An 18,477-nucleotide genomic window follows, 5' to 3' on the forward strand; every position below is an offset into this window, starting at 1 on the left:
CAAATTTTCTTGACTAGGGATCAGCCTGTATTTGGAAATGATAAAGTTCTATTCATGTACTTGGTGTTAGAAGCAACCATGATCCCAGGGTACCTTAACATTTGTCGAATACAACTGCTGCAAGCTGCCTACACAACAGTGGGACAGATCAAGAAGCACCAGAACTGTTAAGAGGTTTAAGACTGAGAAGTGTGCCTACATGGGCTCTGAAATATTCCACAGTACCTAACTTTATTTCTTTGATGCCAAAAAATTTTGACTCAACCATTAAACATGTCTGGTATGGTATTTTTAATCAGAGGGGAATATCTGGTTCAGTGTATATATTAAGTATTATTGTTTATATAGGTCCTTTTATACTAGGATTTGACCCAAACTTTTAGCAAGTTGAGAAATGGATTGTGAAGCATATTATCTCGTTCCTTTGATTCTACAGACTATCTTCAGAAATTTCATTTGCAGAGTAACCTTTATTTTCAAGGATTTATTATGTAAATAACAATAATAACTACTTATTTCATGCTATCATAAAGCTATAAAAAAAACTTTTAGAGAATTGTTTAACTTTCCTGTTGGGGGTCTAGCACTCTTATTTTAGGTTATTTTGCACAGATCATTGATATTTTTTAAGTTAATTGACTTTTCATACTCTAACTTTAGTTACCACTATAGACATCTTCAGTTGAAAAAACAAACAAAAACACTCAAGAGGTTATTTCTAAGTTACATACCTGAAATTCTTGTAATTAAACAGCCAATAAATGGGAGCACCTAGGCTATGGCCTCCAAATCCAAAAAGTCTGACTTTCCATTACTGTATAATGAAAATAAAACACTTATTTATAACAATTACGTTACTTCTATAAAACATTTACTCACATTATGATGTTAACTTTTATGTGTAAATATAGCAAAGTGTCAACATTCCTACAAATATATTCATCAAATCAGTAAGAAAAGACACAGAAATCGCATTAACAGATAAGAAAGGGCACGAATGAATCAATAGTTCACATAACATGATGACTGGAAAAACTGTTCAACCTCACTAAAATTTAAATATGCAAAATGAAATAACATTTTAGCATATTATAGTTAAATTGTCCAAAATAAATAATGGTGTATCTTCAGTTCAGTTTAGTCGCTCAGGCGTGTCCGATTCTTTGCGACCCCATGAACTGCAGCACACCAGGCCTCCCTGTCCATCACCAACTCCCGGAGTTCACCCAAGCTCATGTCCATTGAGTTGGTGATGCCATCCAACCATCTCATCCTCCGTCATCCCCTTCTCTGCCTGCCCTCAATCTTTCCCAGCATCAGGGTCTTTTCAAACGAATCAGCTCTTTGCATCAGGTGGCCAAAGTATTGGAGTTTCAGCTTCAACATCAGTCCTTCCAATGAACACCCAGGACTGATCTCCTTTAGGATGGACCAGTTGGATCTCCTTGCAGTCCAAGGGACTCTCAAGAGTCTTCTCCAACACCACAGTTCAAAAGCATCAATTCTTCGGCCCTCAGCTCTCTTTACAATCCAACTCTCACATCCATACATGACCACTGGAAAAACCATAGCTTTGACTAGACGGATCTTTGTTGGCAAAGTAATGTCTCTGCTTTTTAATATGTTGTCTAGGTTGGTCATAACTTTCCTTCCAAGGAGTAAGCGTCTTTTAATTTCATGGCTGCAAATACCATCTGCAGTGATTTTGGAGCCCAGAAAAATAAAGTCAGCCACTGTTTCCCCATCTATTTGCCATGAGGTGATGGGACCAGACACCATGATCTTAGTTTTCTGAATGTTGAGCTTTAAGCCAACTTTTTTACTCTCCTCTTTCACTTTCATCAAGAGGCTCTTTAGGTCTTCTTTGCTTTCTGCCATAAGGGTGGTGTCATCTGCATATCTAAGGTTATTGATATTTCTCCTGGCAATCTTGATTCCAGCTTGTGCTTCCTCCAGCCCAGTGTTTCTCATGATGTACTCTGCATATAAGTTAAATAAGCAATATACAGCCTTGGCATACTCCTTTTCCTATTTGGAACCAGTCTGTTGTTCCATGTCCAGTTCTAACTGTTGCTTCCTGACCTGCATACAGGTTTCTCAAGAGGCAGGTCAGGTGGTCTGGTATTCCCATCTCTTTCAGAATTTTCCACAGTTTATTGCTATCCACACAGTCAAAGGCTTTGGCATAGTCAATAAAGTAGAAATAGATGTTTCTCTGGAACTCTCTTACTTTTTTTGATGATCCAGTGGATGTTGGTAATTTGATCTCTGGTTCCTCTGCCTTTTCTAAAACCAGCTTGAACATCTGGAAGTTCACGGTTCACGTATTGCTGAAGCCTGGCTTGGAGAATTTTGAGCATTACTTTATTAGCGTGTGAGATGAGTGCAATTGTGTGGTAGTTTGAGCATTCTTTGGCATTGCCTTTCTTAGGGATTGGAATGAAAACTGACCTTTTCCAGTCCTGTGGCCACTGCTGAGTTTTCCAAATTTCCAAATGGTGTGTCTTAGAGTGTACAAATTTATAACCTATGATAAAATGTTTTTAAAGATTAGATAAATTAGATCAAAGTCTGAAGAAGTACAAATACTTGGGTAAAATTTGAGAGCATCTTCATTAAATGCAGCAATTATGAACCTTAATCCAATTATATTCCCTACAGATTTTTAAACATTTTTTCTTTTTTAATTTATTTCTTAATTGGAGGAAGGTGACACTGTTGTGTTGGTCTCTGCTGTATGATAACACAAATCAGCCATAATTACACATATATCACCTCTTCTTGAGCCTCTCTCCCCTGCTCCACCCCTATAGATCTAAACAGAGTATTCATATTCTTAAGTTTTGAAAATCCAAATTTCTTCAATTGTTGGAGTTAAAATTTTACTGCACCTTTTCTCATTTTAATAGTTATCTATGATCTCAGCTTACCTTTGACTTAGCTAGTGAATTCCTCAGAGGCTTAACTCTCTTTGCTTCAGAGTTCTAACTTTTCCTTCCTTACAGGATTTGACAGAAAGAGCCCAAGGTTGAATACGTCCTGTATTTCCCATTATAACTTCCATGTGACAGCATTTTTCAAATCAGCATAAAAATTTCCTCTTTTGACCGTGTTTCTTTTTCATGCCCATTCTTTTCCCTTTTTGAAGCCAGGGCTTGTTTAAATCCAAATGTGCACTATACTTTGGCTCATATTGCATTTTCTCTCGGGTTTAGATCACTCATAAATTTACTTGTTTTTGTTGTTATTTAAAAGGGCATGCCCTTCTCATTTCAAAACAGACTATAACATACATTTAAACATATATAACATGGTTTCTTTCTCTATAACAATTAAATAAACTGTCCTCATAGTTACTCAAAAGCACAAATTCAATCTACTACATTTTCCTAAATCAGTGCTACTAGAACACAAATTACGCATTCAGAAATTTCATCATATTTCTTAATGATATGGCTATATTAACTTTTGATATTGATAAAATAATGTTGCTTACTTGGAAACAGATAAAATATTTTTGAACCCACACTAGCTTACCAGATACTTTCAGTGATTGAAAATAAGCTCTGTATTTTCAGTAGCTAAGTTATTTTTTAAAATCCTTATTTGCGTGCATGCATGCTAAGTTGCTTCAGTCATGTCTGACTCTGTGTGACCCTATGTACTATAGCCCACCAGGCTCCTCTGTCCATGAGATTTTCCAGGCAAGAATACTGGAGTGAGTTGCCATTGCCTCCTCCAGGGGATCTTCCCAACCCAGGGATAGAACTGCATGTCTTAAATTTCCCGCACTGATAGGCAAATTCTTTACCACTAGCACTACCTGGGAAGCCCCCAAATTCCTATTTATATAGCACTTAGTAGTAATATTAAAGATTCAGGTTACCAGGTGGATATTCTACAATTCTGATTCTATCCATTGAGAGATAGGCTCAGATTCCACAGTTAAGGGCCCAGCCCTACATGATTGCCCCTCCCCTCATCTGAGATACCGGTTAGTCACAAGTTCAAGTTTTGACCCGTGCTTTTGACAAATTGGCTACAAACAGGAGGTTCCAACAACCTCCTCCAACTCAAGAATGCCAATCACAAGCCGTGGTTATCGTCTGTATGTCTGACCAAGGGGCTATAGACCAGAGGCTCCAACAAGTCTCTCCTTGAGTTTGAATAATTCGCAACAGTGGCTCACAGTACTCAGAAAACCTGTTTACTCACTAGATCATTGGTTTATTAAAAAGGATACAATTCAGGAACAACGTGATGAAAGTGACGCCACATGGTAAGGTATGGGAAAAAGGCTCAGAACTTCCATGCCCTCTGGAAGCACCACTTTCCCTGAATCTCCACATGTTTACCAACCCTATCCTTTTGAGTTTTAGGAAGGCTTCATTACTGGGAGATAGTGAAGGACAGAGAAGACTGACATACTGTAGTCCAGAATCAGACATGACTGAGTGACTAAAAGCAACATTACATACACATGATTGATTAAATCATTGGCCATTGAACTCCAGCTCCTCTCTCCTCCCACCAGGTCAGGAGGTGGAACTGAAAGTTTCATCCCTCTGATCACCTGGTTGGTTCGCTTAGCAACCAGCTCCCACCTTAGGTTACCCAGTTAAGTTGCTTCAGTCACGTCCAGCTCTGTGGCCCCATGGACTGTAACCTACCAGGCTCCCCTGTCCATAAGATTCTCCAGGCAAGAATACTGGGGTGGGTTGCCATTTTCTCCTTCAGGGGAATCTTCACAACCCAGGGATCGAACCCGAGTCTCTTGCATTCCTGCATTGGCAGGCAGGTTCTTTAACACTAGCACCACTTGGGAAGCTAGGTTACCCAGCGGCTTTCCAAAAATCACATCAAGAACATAACAAAAGACACCTTTACTGCTTTCATCACTTAGGAAATTCAAAGGGTTTTAGGAGCTCTATTCCTTTAATGCAAATAAACACTAGATGTATATTTCTTATTATTAATCACAATATCACACAGCTCACAAGTTTCAGCCAAAATAAATATTCAGTGCCCTTGAAGAAGAAAAAGATATCTGCAAATTTACATATTACAGGCATTCAAGACTTCATAGACTCTTGTTTCTCAATTCTAGTCCTAAAATAGGATTAAGCTGAGTAGTTTCATTCTTAGGACAACCTGATCTGATAATGGATGGGATGATAATCACTCCATTGAACTATTCTCTAATTTCTGGAATCACATTCTTCATTTAACCCTGGTTCACGGAGAATATCTTGTAAAATTTTAACTACAACTATCAATATTTATAGTTTGACCAAAATAAAAGTGTGAATACTTAGGACACAAATTCATAATTAGCTGAACCAGTTTTTTTCCCAAGATTTTTTACCTTACATTTGAAATGGTGAGAGCACATTCATGAAGGACCAATACTACATATGTACAACTTTTTTGTCTCTTATTTCAGAGGAAGATGAATTTTGCTTCCCTTCTAGGTTTTACCAGTCTGCCTCTTTCTAATCTTAATAACTTATTTTTTCATTAAATGTTTATGTGACATTATTTTATATCAGCTACTTTGCCAAATCCTGAAAATATAAAGGTAAACAGGATATGAGGCTTGCTTTTAAGGCTCTTAGAGTCTAGAAGGAGATATAATGTGAGATGAACTACAGTAAAAGATAACAGGTTTTTGGAAAGAAGTGTGGACAAAGACCTAGGAGATCACAGTGCTATAAAAAAAATTAATACACAGAAAGCTCAGTTAAATAGAGTCAGGAAATTCCCTGGCAGTCAAGTAGTTAGGACTCCACATTTCCACTGCACAGGGCCCAGGTTCAATACGTAGATGGGGAACTAAGATCCAGCAATCCTCCAGATGTATTGTACAACATGGAGAATACAGCCAAAAATCTATAATAACTGTAAATGAAGTGTAACCTTTAAAAACTGTATAAAAATTAAAATTAAGAGAAAAAAGCCTATGTTCCTATGTTCTGGTGAGAAGTGGTCTTACAAAGGTCCATTGTTTTACTGTCAGGGAATGGGACTCACTTTTTGGTCCCCACTTCTACCCAGGCTTCCTGGGTGACGCTTCTTACCCAACAGACCCTACCTTGATTTCAGTCACTAGAGGCTAAAAATTGCTGCTCCCCATTAGAGATATGGGCTTTCCCAGTGGCTCAGCAGTGAAGAGTCGGCCTGCAATGCAAGAGACACATGAGATATGGGTTCGATTCCTGGGTTGGGAAGATCCCCTGGAGGAGGACATGGCAACCCACTCCAGTATTCTTACTGGGAAAATTCCATGGACAAAGGAGCCTGGCAGGCTACAGTCCATAGGGTTGTAAAGAGTCTGAAACGACTGAGCACATGCACATTATAGATCTATTTGGTGGGAGATGGAAGGAGCTGTCTCTTCTCTCTGTTCAGTTGTAACCTGGGTGCTTGCATTTTGTGCTCATTTTTTTCCCTTTGCCCATGGTAAAAGTAAAGAAATTTTGTCTTCAAAAGGCTCAATTAAAAACTTAGAGTAAGGCTAATGGACCAATTAGGTTATGTTCTCAGACTTAAGTCTTGAAATAATATATCAGAAAGTCTGAAGAATTGGTTAATTTATTACTTCTTCCTCAAACTGTTCACAAAATTTCAGTGTTTAATAGTTACAAATGCGAAGCTTTTCAAGACAAAGAGTTCAACAGTAAAATGCTATAAACAGTCACAATTCTCTTTCTCTTTTGTCCAATATGGTGGTGGCGATTTGGTCACTAAGTCGTGTCCGACTTTTGCGATCCCACGGACTGTAGCTTGCCAGACTCCTCTGTCCATGGGATTCTCCTGGCAAGAATACTAGAGTGGGTTGCCATTTCCTTCTCCAGGGGATCTTCCCGACCAGGGAATCAAACCCAGGTCTCCTGCATTGTAGGCAGATTCTTTACCAACTGACCTACAAGGGAAGCCCTATAGCCATTACTTAAATGAAGTATACATATCTAGTCAGTCCATTCTGCTTAAGGTGGAGAAAAAACTTTTACAGGCTACCTTATCCTTTTAGCACTGATTTGTGGATTCAAATTGTGGTACATATGTCCATATATCTACTGACCATTTCCATGTCAGGACCTGTGTATATATTTAAGAGTAACTGAAAACTGTTAGAAATAACATGAAAATTCATAAGTCCATGGGTTACAGAGTAATTATTAAAAACAATGTTAGCTTTGCAATATTTCAGCAACAACCAGATAGAAACTGTACTGGAAGAAATTATTCCATTTACAAGAACAGTAATAAGTTTAAATATTTAACTATAAACTTGCAGGAAACTTACAGAATCTATATGCCTAAATCTAAAACTACACAGGAGAGTATATGAAAGAGTTTAAGTAAATTGTTATACACACTATTCACTTGTATAAAAAGGAGACGATATTGTCATTTCCTCTCTAAATTACTCTGTAGGTTAAATGCTGTCACAAAACACCAAAAGGATTTTTTTTTAACCTAAGAAAAATTATACTAAAGATCATTTGGAAAAATAAACACACAAAGATGATGAAGAAAATTCTAAAAAGGAGAGTGAATGGGGCTAGCCCTATTAGCTCTTAAGACGTCATGTAGCTTCCATAATTAAACAGATTGGAACATGAGAAGAAATAGATCAATGAAACAGAAAAAGTCAAGTAGTGCTTGACTAGAGATTTCCATTATGTTAAAGTTGTATTCCAAATCAATGTGGAGTAACTTCTGAAGAGCGAAAACTAAAATTATAACTATAAACAAAATCAAAGAATACATAAGAAAAAGTATTTGTAACATATTTTAAAAGGATTAATTTACAAAGAACTCATAAATTAATACGGAAAAATGATCATTTTGTGAGAGAGAATAAGAGGAATGATTTGATTTTTCCTCTAGAAAAAACCAGCAAAATGGTGCCTATCATTATTTTACACAAAAAAGACTGTAGCTATGAGCGAAGATGCTTGGAGAGAGATGGGAAAGGGAGTCTCTCCCCTGGTTCCCTGAAGAAGGAAACGGCAACCCACTCCAGTATTCTTGCCTGGAGAATCCTACAGACAGAGGAACCTGGAGGACTACAGTCCATGGGGTCACAAAGAGTCAGACATGACCAAGTCACTAGCACACGCTTCTACAGTATGTATTTTTCTAATCATATTCAAGTATTTATTCACTTAACTTGTCAACATATTACCTGGGGAATGGAATTTTAGGTCAGTATTTTCATTATTTATTTATAAATAAATGCATTTTTTTTTTTTTTAGTTACCTCTTCTCTCCATTTGTTGAGGTGCTCATGTTGTCAGAGAAACACTGATTACAAAAGGACAGCCACACAGCTGGAGAGACTTATCAGGAAAGGGCGTTTGTTCTTTTATTTTTATTTCTTCTCAACTGGGCTTGAAGGAGACGGGACAGAAAGATAACAAATTCAAAATTAGAAGTTTCAATGGGGGTGCAAGAGAAGCTGTGGGAAAGAAAGAGAAAGGTGAGTGCTGACAAGTGGCACTCCCTTCAAAGATAAACCCATGTTATTGTTTCTGGAGGAGGGCATGGCAACCCACACCAGTATTCTTGCCTGGGGAATCCCCATGGACAGAAGAGCCTGGAGGGCTACAGTCAATGGGGTCGCAGAGTCTGACACAATTAAGCGACTAAGCACACATATTACTGTTATTTTTAACATTTTAAGGAAGCTGATCTATATTGTCTGTAATTTACTTTAAAATACCCCAGTGTGGATGGAGAGATATATGAATCTCAATTTAATTTTACCCTAGAAGTAACTAGAAGTGTTAGTCACTCAGTCGTGTCCAATTCTTCGTGACCCCATGGACTCTGGCTCACCATCCTCTGCCCGTGGGATTCTCCAGGCAAGAATACTGGTGTGGGTTGCCATTTTCTACTCTAGGGAATCATCCTGACCCAGGAATCAAACCTGGGTCTTCTGCATTGTAGGCAGATTGTTTACTATCTGAGCCACCAACCAGGTAATTATTATTGAAGTGTCCTAATAAGGAACATACAATTCATGGGTGCTCAGCTGGATTTTACTGACTCTAACCAAAACAAACCAGAGGCATCTACACCAGCCTTTCAAATATCTTTATCTCCAATCAGCACATGAGGCTTTGTTAGAAGTAGTTTTTCACTGTGAAATGAATGGTGTTCAAGGTATGTGCATGGGCTAGAAATATACAGATTTTCATACCTTCAGATGAATAACCTAATATCTAAGCAACCCAATATCTTATGCCTTTTAGAAGAGAGCCCTGATTTAGGATTTATGAGTACATTGTTTGGCTGCCTAATGGCAGATTTTCTCACCTGACTCTAAGTAAAAGTTTAGCTATATTTGGCATTACAATATAGCCATGTTCATCTACATTGAAGTTTATATGCAAGATTCTGTCAGAGTGCCTAAAATGATGCAGTTTATAAAGCATCATAACTTTTTCCAATAAACATTGCTATGTAATGTTTGTATTTGTGACAAATTTGGACTTGCCTTCACTGTGACATTTCACTACACAGTGAAGCTATGGGGGAAAAGACCTGTAGTTTCATCCAACTTATCTATACCAAAAATTAATTATTATGTATGGCCAAATTTCCTTAGGTCAATTTACAACAAATTTATAATAGGGGTCATAGGGGTCAAAGCTCTGAGGAGAAAGCTTGGAAATAATCTCAGCATGGTATCCTCCCTCCCAGTTATTATAATTAGATTCCAGAAATATAGACATAGGAAATGTAAGATTTAATCATGACATTGATGAGAGTCTTTGTAGCTGTTCATTAAGCTTCAGAGATATCTATCCTCCCTTTTCTATGTCGTCTGAGATCACTATTACATTCCCAATTCTCCATCCCAACGAGTCTCTTTGCCAGGTGTATTACCAACTAATCTATGGAGATAATGCTGAGTATTCTGCTGATTTCTGAATTTGCAATATCCAAAGGCTTGTTTAGGGCCTTTGATCATTCTGTTAAAAGCCCTGAAAAACTCTGCTGACTTGAAAAAATTCTGAATTAGCAGTCAAAATAGAGCCTCCACAATGTAAATTTCTGTTATTCCAATTTCCACATTTAGCATTGCCAAGCAACCTGAACTATCTGAAATAATAGCTGCACATTTCGGCAAAGTTTATTTTCTTGCTAACCTTATAGGTATGTGTCACTTCTTAATCCCCCATACAACCATCTATTAATAAATTATCTTATCTGTTGTACATTTATTAATTAACTCTTGGAATTTCTTTAAGGTCTGTTAAAAAATTATTTTTTTTAGTCTAATGTAGTCTCTAGATTAGCTCACAAAAATTTGAGTACCTTGCCTTTGCAAATTTAAATCTTCTGTGTACTTGATGGATAGTTTCAATCTTGGAATCATTCTAGCATTATTAATTCAAAATTATAATCAGACTTGCTTCAGCCTCATATCATCCTTCTCTAGGTCTCTTCACAAAATGAATTTAATGTTTTCATCTAGAAATAATTCACCCCATACCTTGCCATGAAAACAGAGGTCTAACAATCATTAGAGATAAAATCTGCAAAAGACTGCAGAGACATCTAGTTCAATATCCTTATTTAGAGGTAAACTGTGTTCCCAGAGAGGTTTAGCAAGTTTCTCAGTTATTCAGCAACTTAGTATCAAAGTTCAATTATTCAGAACCCAAATTTCCTTACTCCCTTAGGCCATCTCCCCAAGGATAACACAGCCCTTCCTTTTTCAATTGTTTGAATCACTAAGAGCCAACATTTCAGCAATGGAAATATGGTGAAATTGAAATAAAATCTATATCAAAATTTCAAGCTTTATTGTTTATATCTAGAAATATACCCTAAGGAATAGCAACATTAATTTTCTGACATTTTTAACAACAACAACAAAAATACTATCTCTTTTATACTCTCTTCTGTTTTTTTTTTTAATAATTTTATTTATTTATCTTTGGCTGTGCTGGGCCTTCATTGCTGCGTGGGCTTCTCTCTAGTTGCAGCAAGCAGAGGCTACTCTCTAGTTGTGGTGCACAGACTTCTCACTGCTGATTCTCCAGTTGCAGAGCACAGGCTCTGTGACACACTGGCTTCCAGTAGTTGCCACACGTGTGCTCATTAATAGCAGCTCCCGAGTTCTAGAGAACAGCCTCAATGGTTCTGGTGCACAGGCTTAGTTGCGCTAAGGCATGTGGGATTATAGGAGGTGGAGAGAGCCATAATCTTATTCTCTTTGCTTTCTTTGGAGTCATCACATAAAGTTAGGAACCCGAAAGATCTTGTTCTGATTGAGCCACTCCCGAAGCATCTTTTCATGTTCCATTCATCATATAATAATTTTGCTTCTAATCCTAAAACTGTCAATTTCTTTCCCTGTCCTTTTTTTCAGCTTTACATGAATTGAAAAAGGATGAACAAATAGGTTCATAAATAAATGAGACTGTAATATGGGTTCTTCCATCCTGAAGGTGATTTTTCAGTTATATTCATGCCTTCTGATAACTGGCACAGAACCTGAATGGTACTGCATCCGTATGACTAACTGACTCCATAGCATCAGAAATGATGGTGATATATAGGATATGCGTGCGTGCTAAATCACTTCAGTCCGTCCAACTCTGCGACCCTATGGACTGTGGCTCACTAGGCTCGTCTGTTCCTAGGATTATTCAGGCAAGAATACTGGAGTGGATTGCCATACCCTTCTCCAGGGTATCCTCCCCACCCAGAGATCGAACCCACATCTCTTGTCTCCTGCATTGGCAAGCGGGTTCTTTACCGCTAGCGCCACCTAGGAAGCCCAATATAGGGTATGCTACCCAGAAGAATCCCATGGACAGAGGAGCCTGGCGGGCTACAGTCCACGAGATCACAAGAGTTTGACCCGACTTAGCGACTAAACCACCACCCAGAAAAAACAAGCGTTTTACATCTACCAGATTATGCACGAAATCTAACATCTGCTAGAGCCTTTCAAGGTGCAAAATAACTTAATGTGTTAACATATACAATAACTTAGAAATGTAAATATTAAGTATTGCTGATTAATTTTTAAAGATTTAGCTTGGTATTTTCTTGTTTTATTTGATCATGCTTTCTATTTAGCTTTTTAGTACCCCTCTCTAAAAAAAAAACTGCTATTTTTGCTATGTAATCTGCACTGTCAATGCAATCCCATTTCCCCTTCCCATAGTGTAGTCTTTATCATCTTCAAGTACCAGAAATAAGCATTTAACATTTGCAAACAGAAAACTCTGTGTTTCTACATGCATAACACATGATACACTTGGAGAAATGACTATCAACTGAATTCACATATGGGGAAATGAAAGATGTCAATTTTAAAATAAATTCTTTCACTTCTTTAAGAACTTTCTGTGAACAGCTTCTGTGAACTGTCCTCACTGTATAACAGGGATGCTAAACTATATAACCTAAGACCTAATTATAGGAAATTAAAATAGCCACTTCAATGTCTATATCATGATATATCATGTTAATATAATCAGATAATAATATGGTCCAACAATTTGTTAGGCAGCAAATGCATCTCTCCTTATATGCTGCTTTACTAAATTCAGGTTTTTAATAAACATTCATTTGCAAAAGTTCCATAAAGATGTAATTATGAGATTTTCCCATTATGGTGGCAGGTCTACAGAGGAATGAAGTGATATTCTCTAATTATAAGATTATAACACATGTGAGGTGAGAGACATTATGGTAAGCCTAACAGGTTGCTGTAAAGTATTCAGAATTTTAAAGATGAAATAAGGTGGACATTCTATGAAGTTGCAACTTATACACATAATTGCTCTTTTTTCCCTTAGATTTTTTAACTATTTTCTTTGTGTAGTTAAAACTGGGAAAAAAACTGACAATAAATCAGCATTATCCCATATACTGGAACACTCAGGGCTTCCCACGTGGCCCAACAGTAAAGAATCCACCTGTCAACATGGAAACTGCAGGGATATGGGTTTGATCCCTGGGTCAAGAAGATCCCCTGAAGGAGGAAATGGCAACTCACTCCAGTATTTTTGCCTGGATAATCCCATGGACAGAGGAACCTGGCAAGCTCTAGTCAGTGGGGTTGCAAAGAGTCGGACACAACTGAGCAACTGAGCACAGAGCAGGCACAAACATTTAGTAAGTAAAACATCATATGTTACTATTATAAAATTATATAAAATCAATTATATTATTGGGTTATAGGTTCTTATGATAAAATATTTATTTTGCTAAGCAATACTAGCAATATAGGAAAGTGAACTAAACAGGAAAAACTAAAAGTCCCCCTTCCCTTTGTCAAGAGTACACACAGGAATGACGGTAAAAGATTGTTTATTTTGTTCATTTAATGTTTGGATTTCAGTGATGCCTACCTCTGAAGATAATCTCGAGTGGCACACATGACACTATATGAATCTAAAGTAAGTTTGATGCCACATTTTGAAATACAGTGAGATATTGCATTTCACTGTCAGTCAGTGTTTCTAGAGAATTTCAGAATCATTCAAGAGTTCTAAAGAATCAGATCCTATCTTCTTATTTGTGAATATGAATTATTTAAAAATAAATAGAACAGGGAGAGGACAAGAAAACTGAAGAAAAATGATAGTGTTACCTGGTCAAAGACATCTAAATAGCTTTTAGTTAGAAACCCTAGTAATTAACATCATGAGTTTAATAATGAATAGTCAAGAAGGTTTCAGTCTTGATGTATCAGACCTCTTGGGCTACCATAACAAAGTACCACACACTGGTGGCTTAAACAATTCCTTTTCTCACAGAAGTCCAGGAGCAAGGCACTGGCAACTTTTGATTTCTGGTGAGACCTCTTCATTTGACTTGCTGAGAGTCACCATCTCCACATATCCTCACATGGCCTTTCCTCTGGGCATGTGTCTGCAGGGAGAGTGAACCAGCTGTGGTGTCTCTTCCTATAAAGACACAGCCCTGCTGGAATAGAGTCTCATCCTTGTGACCTCACTTACCCATAATTACTCTTTAAAGGCCGTATCTCTAAGTACAGTCATACGAGGGTTAGGCTTTTTTTTTTTCTCTTGGGCCATACCGTGTGGTTTGTGGGATCTTATGTCCCTGAACCTGTGCCCTCTGCGGTGCAAGGTTGGAGTCTTAACCACTGGACCACCAGGAAAGGCCCCGAGGGTTAAGCTTTTAACCTAAGAATTTTGTAGAAACATGATTTAGTTTTTAATATTTGGTATCCATTGGAAATCACTCAAAATATTGATCTCTCTACTTAAGGTCAAGCTAGCAATAATTGGCATGAGACATCTATTAATTGTGACAATCACAGGAAGTTTATTCTCAGTTAGAAGAAACATCCCAGTATTCTCATATTATGACTTTTATCCTTTACCCCCAGAAGAATAATACAGAGGCATTATAACACAATCTAGAGGAAATACTTTTTAATACATTTTTCCTACTGCTTAGTAGTATTCCATTGTATAAACAGATCATAATTAGTTTATTAAAGTGTTGTTGGCCATTTGAATTGCTTCTGCTATTAACCTATGTGTTTGTAAGTATTTGTATGGACATGTTTCCATTCACTTGGTTAATTATGTTTCCATTCTCTCGATTAATTACTTAGAAATAGAAATACTAAGTCACAGGATGTGTATATTTTACTTTATAAGAAGCTGCCAAAACTTTTTTCAAAGTGGCTCTATCATTTAACACTCCCACCAGCAATATTCCAAAAGGATGGTCTATATCCTTTTTGACATTTGGTTGTCATCTTTTAAATTTTAGCAATTTGGGGATATGAATGTTATTTCATTGTGTTTTTAATTTGCATTTTCCTGATGACTAATGAAATTGATCACTTTTCATATGCTTCTTGTATTTTTAGTTATAGAATTTCCATTTGGTTCTTTTATATCATTTCACTTCTCTGCTGAGATTTGCTTATCTATTCACTCATTTTGATCATCTGTTTCCTAAACCACGAACATCTTCATAATTATTTCTTTAAAGTACTTGACTGCTAATTTTAACATCCAGATCAACTTGGGATCTCTTTCTATTGATCTTTTTTCATTTGACTAGGAATTATACCCTTTGTTTCTTGGTGTGTCTATTCCTTTTTGATTGCACACTGGATATCGTGGGTGATACATTGTAAAGACTGTCAGTTCAGTTCAGTCAGTCGTGTCCGACTCTTTGTGACCCCATGGACTGCAGCACGCCAGGCCTCCCTGTCCATCACCAACTCCCGGAGTTTACCCAAACCCATGTCCATTGAGTCGGTGATGCCATCCAACCATCTCATCCTCTGTCATCCCCTTCTCCTGCCCCCAATCCTTCCCAGCATCAGGGTCTTTTCCAATGAGTCAACTCTTTGCATGAGGTGGCCAAAGTATTAGAGTTTCAGCTTCAACATCAGTCCTTCCAATGAACACCCAGGGCTGATCTCCTTTAGGATGGACTGGTTGGATTTCACTATATTTCTCTGAGAACTGTTAATTTTTGTGTGACTAGGCAGTTAAGTAACTGGCTTATATCCATGAATTTGTAGAGGCTTGATTTGAAAGAAGCCAGACACAAAGGTACATTTACAGTATGATTCCTTTTATAAGAAGCTGAAGGACAGGAAAGATATTCCTAAGATGACACATCAAAGGAATGTGAGCACATTCAGAGATCAGTTGTATATGGGAAGTGACGACTGACTGGAAAGGGCACAATGTAATTTCTTAGAATGATGAAAACATTCTGTACTTTATTTGAATTGATGTTTACATGGCTGCATCCATCTATTGTAACTCACGAAAGTGTATGTATATTTTTCTCAATGAAAATAGGTGTCAGAAAGTATCTGGAGACTACATGTTCTACTTGCAAAATTTAAAGTCCTCAACACCATTAGAGAACATGGACCTGTTGCATCTAATTATCATCTATGAATAATTATCACTGAATATAGTTTTCCATACAATAAATAGAAATAGTAAATATAGAAAGCAATGAGGAAAAAAAGGGAACAAGAAATTTGCCAGTCTTACAAAACAATGCTTACTTGGGAAAGGGAAACTCCAGATATTTTCTGTTCCTTGTTCAGATTCTTTTTGCCTTCATGACTCAAATTTACATTCTAAGTGGGAGAGATTCAAATTATTCCACTCCTCTGGAGTGGATTCTGTGTCTAGCTAAGAAGAATAATTCATTAAAATATGGTGCTTTATCTTACATATTTGTTTTATCCTAAAATATTTTAAGTTAAAAAGCAAGTAGTAAAAAAAAAAAGCAAATATTGACACATTCAAAGTAAACTCACACACTGACAGAAAAAAATGCCACTAGAGTTATATGGTCAGAGGAAAAAAAAAAAAAGCCATAAGGAATATTCATCCTAAAGCAATGGTTCTTAACTCCTGCTGTACATTAGAATACTAATTTAAAATACTAAATACCAAGGCTTAAGACTCACTAATTAAAGCAGAATCCTTGAGTTATTATTCTCACTGAAACAAAAACTTCATGAGGGAAAAGTTGTTTTTTTGTTGTTTTCTATTTTTTTTTCATTCTTATATCCCCAGAGCTTAGAACAGTGCCTGGCACTATTATGCTCTCAATATTTGATGTATGGATGAAGGATACACTAGTTATTATAAACCAAGGACAATCTTGGTATTGTTCATAATGGCAGAATTCTTCTAGATGATATAGAGCACAGAAATGGAAAGCAGTTATTTTATTAAAACATATCTGGTGATTTGTACTCATTTTAGCTAAAAATTACTAAGCATTTACTGAGCATTTCCTAGGTGTCAGGAATTATGCTCAGAGTAAGGTATACAAATGTGAATAAGGCATAGTCCTGCATTTGAGAAACTCCCAATCTTTTGGGATTAGTAGTAAAGAGAAAGTCCAGCACAATAATGTTCATCTATTTATTCATTAATTCAATATACTGGTTAAGCACTTACTATGTGCCATGCACATATGTGCCAGAATATGCTGTGGCAAACAAGGCAAATGTGATAATTCTCTTCCCATTTAGTGAAAGAAAAAGATATAAACAGGGGGAAATATATACTGTGATAAATATCATGGAGAAAATGATAATAATGCTGCGATAGGCAATTTGGTCAGGTAAAAGGCACTGTTTTGTACTTGATGGTTAGGAAATACTTTACTAGGGAGAAGCTTTAATGATGAGAAGAAGCCAAAAATTCAAAATGCATAGAGAATTTCTAGCAGAGGAAATATGTTCAAAATACTTGAGGTTGGAAAGAGTTTGACATGTTCGAGGGCCTGAAAGAATCCAATGGCTAGAGTATAAATGGAAAGTAGAACAAGTTAAAAGTGAAATAATAGATGTTGTTATTAAATTCACAGGCTGGTAGGTCATGGTAGAAAGTTTGAATTTTATTCTAAGGGTGATATGAATCTATAAAATGGTTTTAAACAATAAATGGCATGATACAACTTATATGTTTAAAAGATTAAAAGAATTTCTTTTTCCAAATGTAAAATAGATTGGAAGGTGAACAAAAATAGAGGCTTCTTGAAGATTAGTTAGGAAGTTTTTTACAGAAGTCCAGGTGAGAAATTATAAAGGCAGCGAATTAGAGAGGTTCCAGGGCAGATGGACAAAAGTGAGCTGCTCTGAATATATCTGAAGAGAGGTTTGACAGGAATTGGTGAGAAATTAAAATGTGGGCAAGCAAAAGGGAAGAATCAATAATGACCAAAGGTTTCAGATTTACAAGAATGGGAGGATTGAGGAAATAACTATATAGATGAGGAAGAATAGATCAACTCCCACATTTAAAGCTTAGGAAGAAAAGGAACCAAGGAGGAATAAGGAATAACTAGAGAGAGAACAGAGAGTTCTACAGAATGAGTTATCTCAGAATCTAAAAATCTCCCTAAAAGAGGAGAGTATTTCAAGAAGGAAGAGGTGATTAAATATGTTCAATGGGGCCAAGGGCAGAGAAGTATCCACTGGATATTATAAAACAAAAGTTGTTGGTGATCTTGACTAAAGCAATTTCAGTAGGATTATTGAAACAAAATTCAGATGAAAGAGATGTTGTGCTCAGCCGTGTCTGACTCTTTGCGACCACATGGACTGTTGCCCACGAGGCTCCTCTCTGTACATTGAATTTTCCAGGCAAGAATACTGGAGTGGGTTGCCACTTCCTACTCCAGGGGATGTTCCCAACCCAGAGATCAAACTTGCCTCTCTGTGTCTCCTGCCTTGGCAGGTGGATTCCTTATCACTGTGCCACCAGGGAAGCCCTGAAGAGTAAATAAGAAATAAGGCAATGACAGAGCTTCCCTGGTAGCCAGGGGTAGCTCGGCTTCCCTGGTAGCCTGGCTACCATGGGCTTCCCTGGTCACACCCAAGGGGCTTCCCCTGGCTCAGATGGTAAAGAATCTCCTGCAATGCAGGAGACCCGGGTTCAATACCTGAGTTGGGAAGATGCCCTGGAGAAG

The 18,477-nt window shown here is 37.2% G+C and overlaps 1 long non-coding RNA gene across 1 annotated transcript in view; it reads right to left on the reverse strand.

Moving 5' to 3' along the window:
- LOC145524578 (uncharacterized) overlaps positions 1-18,477 on the reverse strand; it is a 40,402-nt gene that overhangs the window by 6,650 nt on the left and 15,275 nt on the right. The window contains exons 2-4 of the long non-coding RNA XR_014067680.1: positions 8,267-8,396; positions 2,452-2,527; positions 732-814 (exon numbers count right to left, since the gene is read on the reverse strand). This is a non-coding gene — a long non-coding RNA (uncharacterized LOC145524578). The remainder of the gene's footprint in view (positions 1-731; positions 815-2,451; positions 2,528-8,266; positions 8,397-18,477) is intronic.

The sequence above is a fragment of the Giraffa tippelskirchi genome, chromosome 10 (assembly GCF_054371585.1).
Source record: "Giraffa tippelskirchi isolate mGirTip1 chromosome 10, T2T-mGirTip1v1.2.pri, whole genome shotgun sequence".
Taxonomy (NCBI): Eukaryota; Metazoa; Chordata; class Mammalia; order Artiodactyla; family Giraffidae; genus Giraffa; species Giraffa tippelskirchi.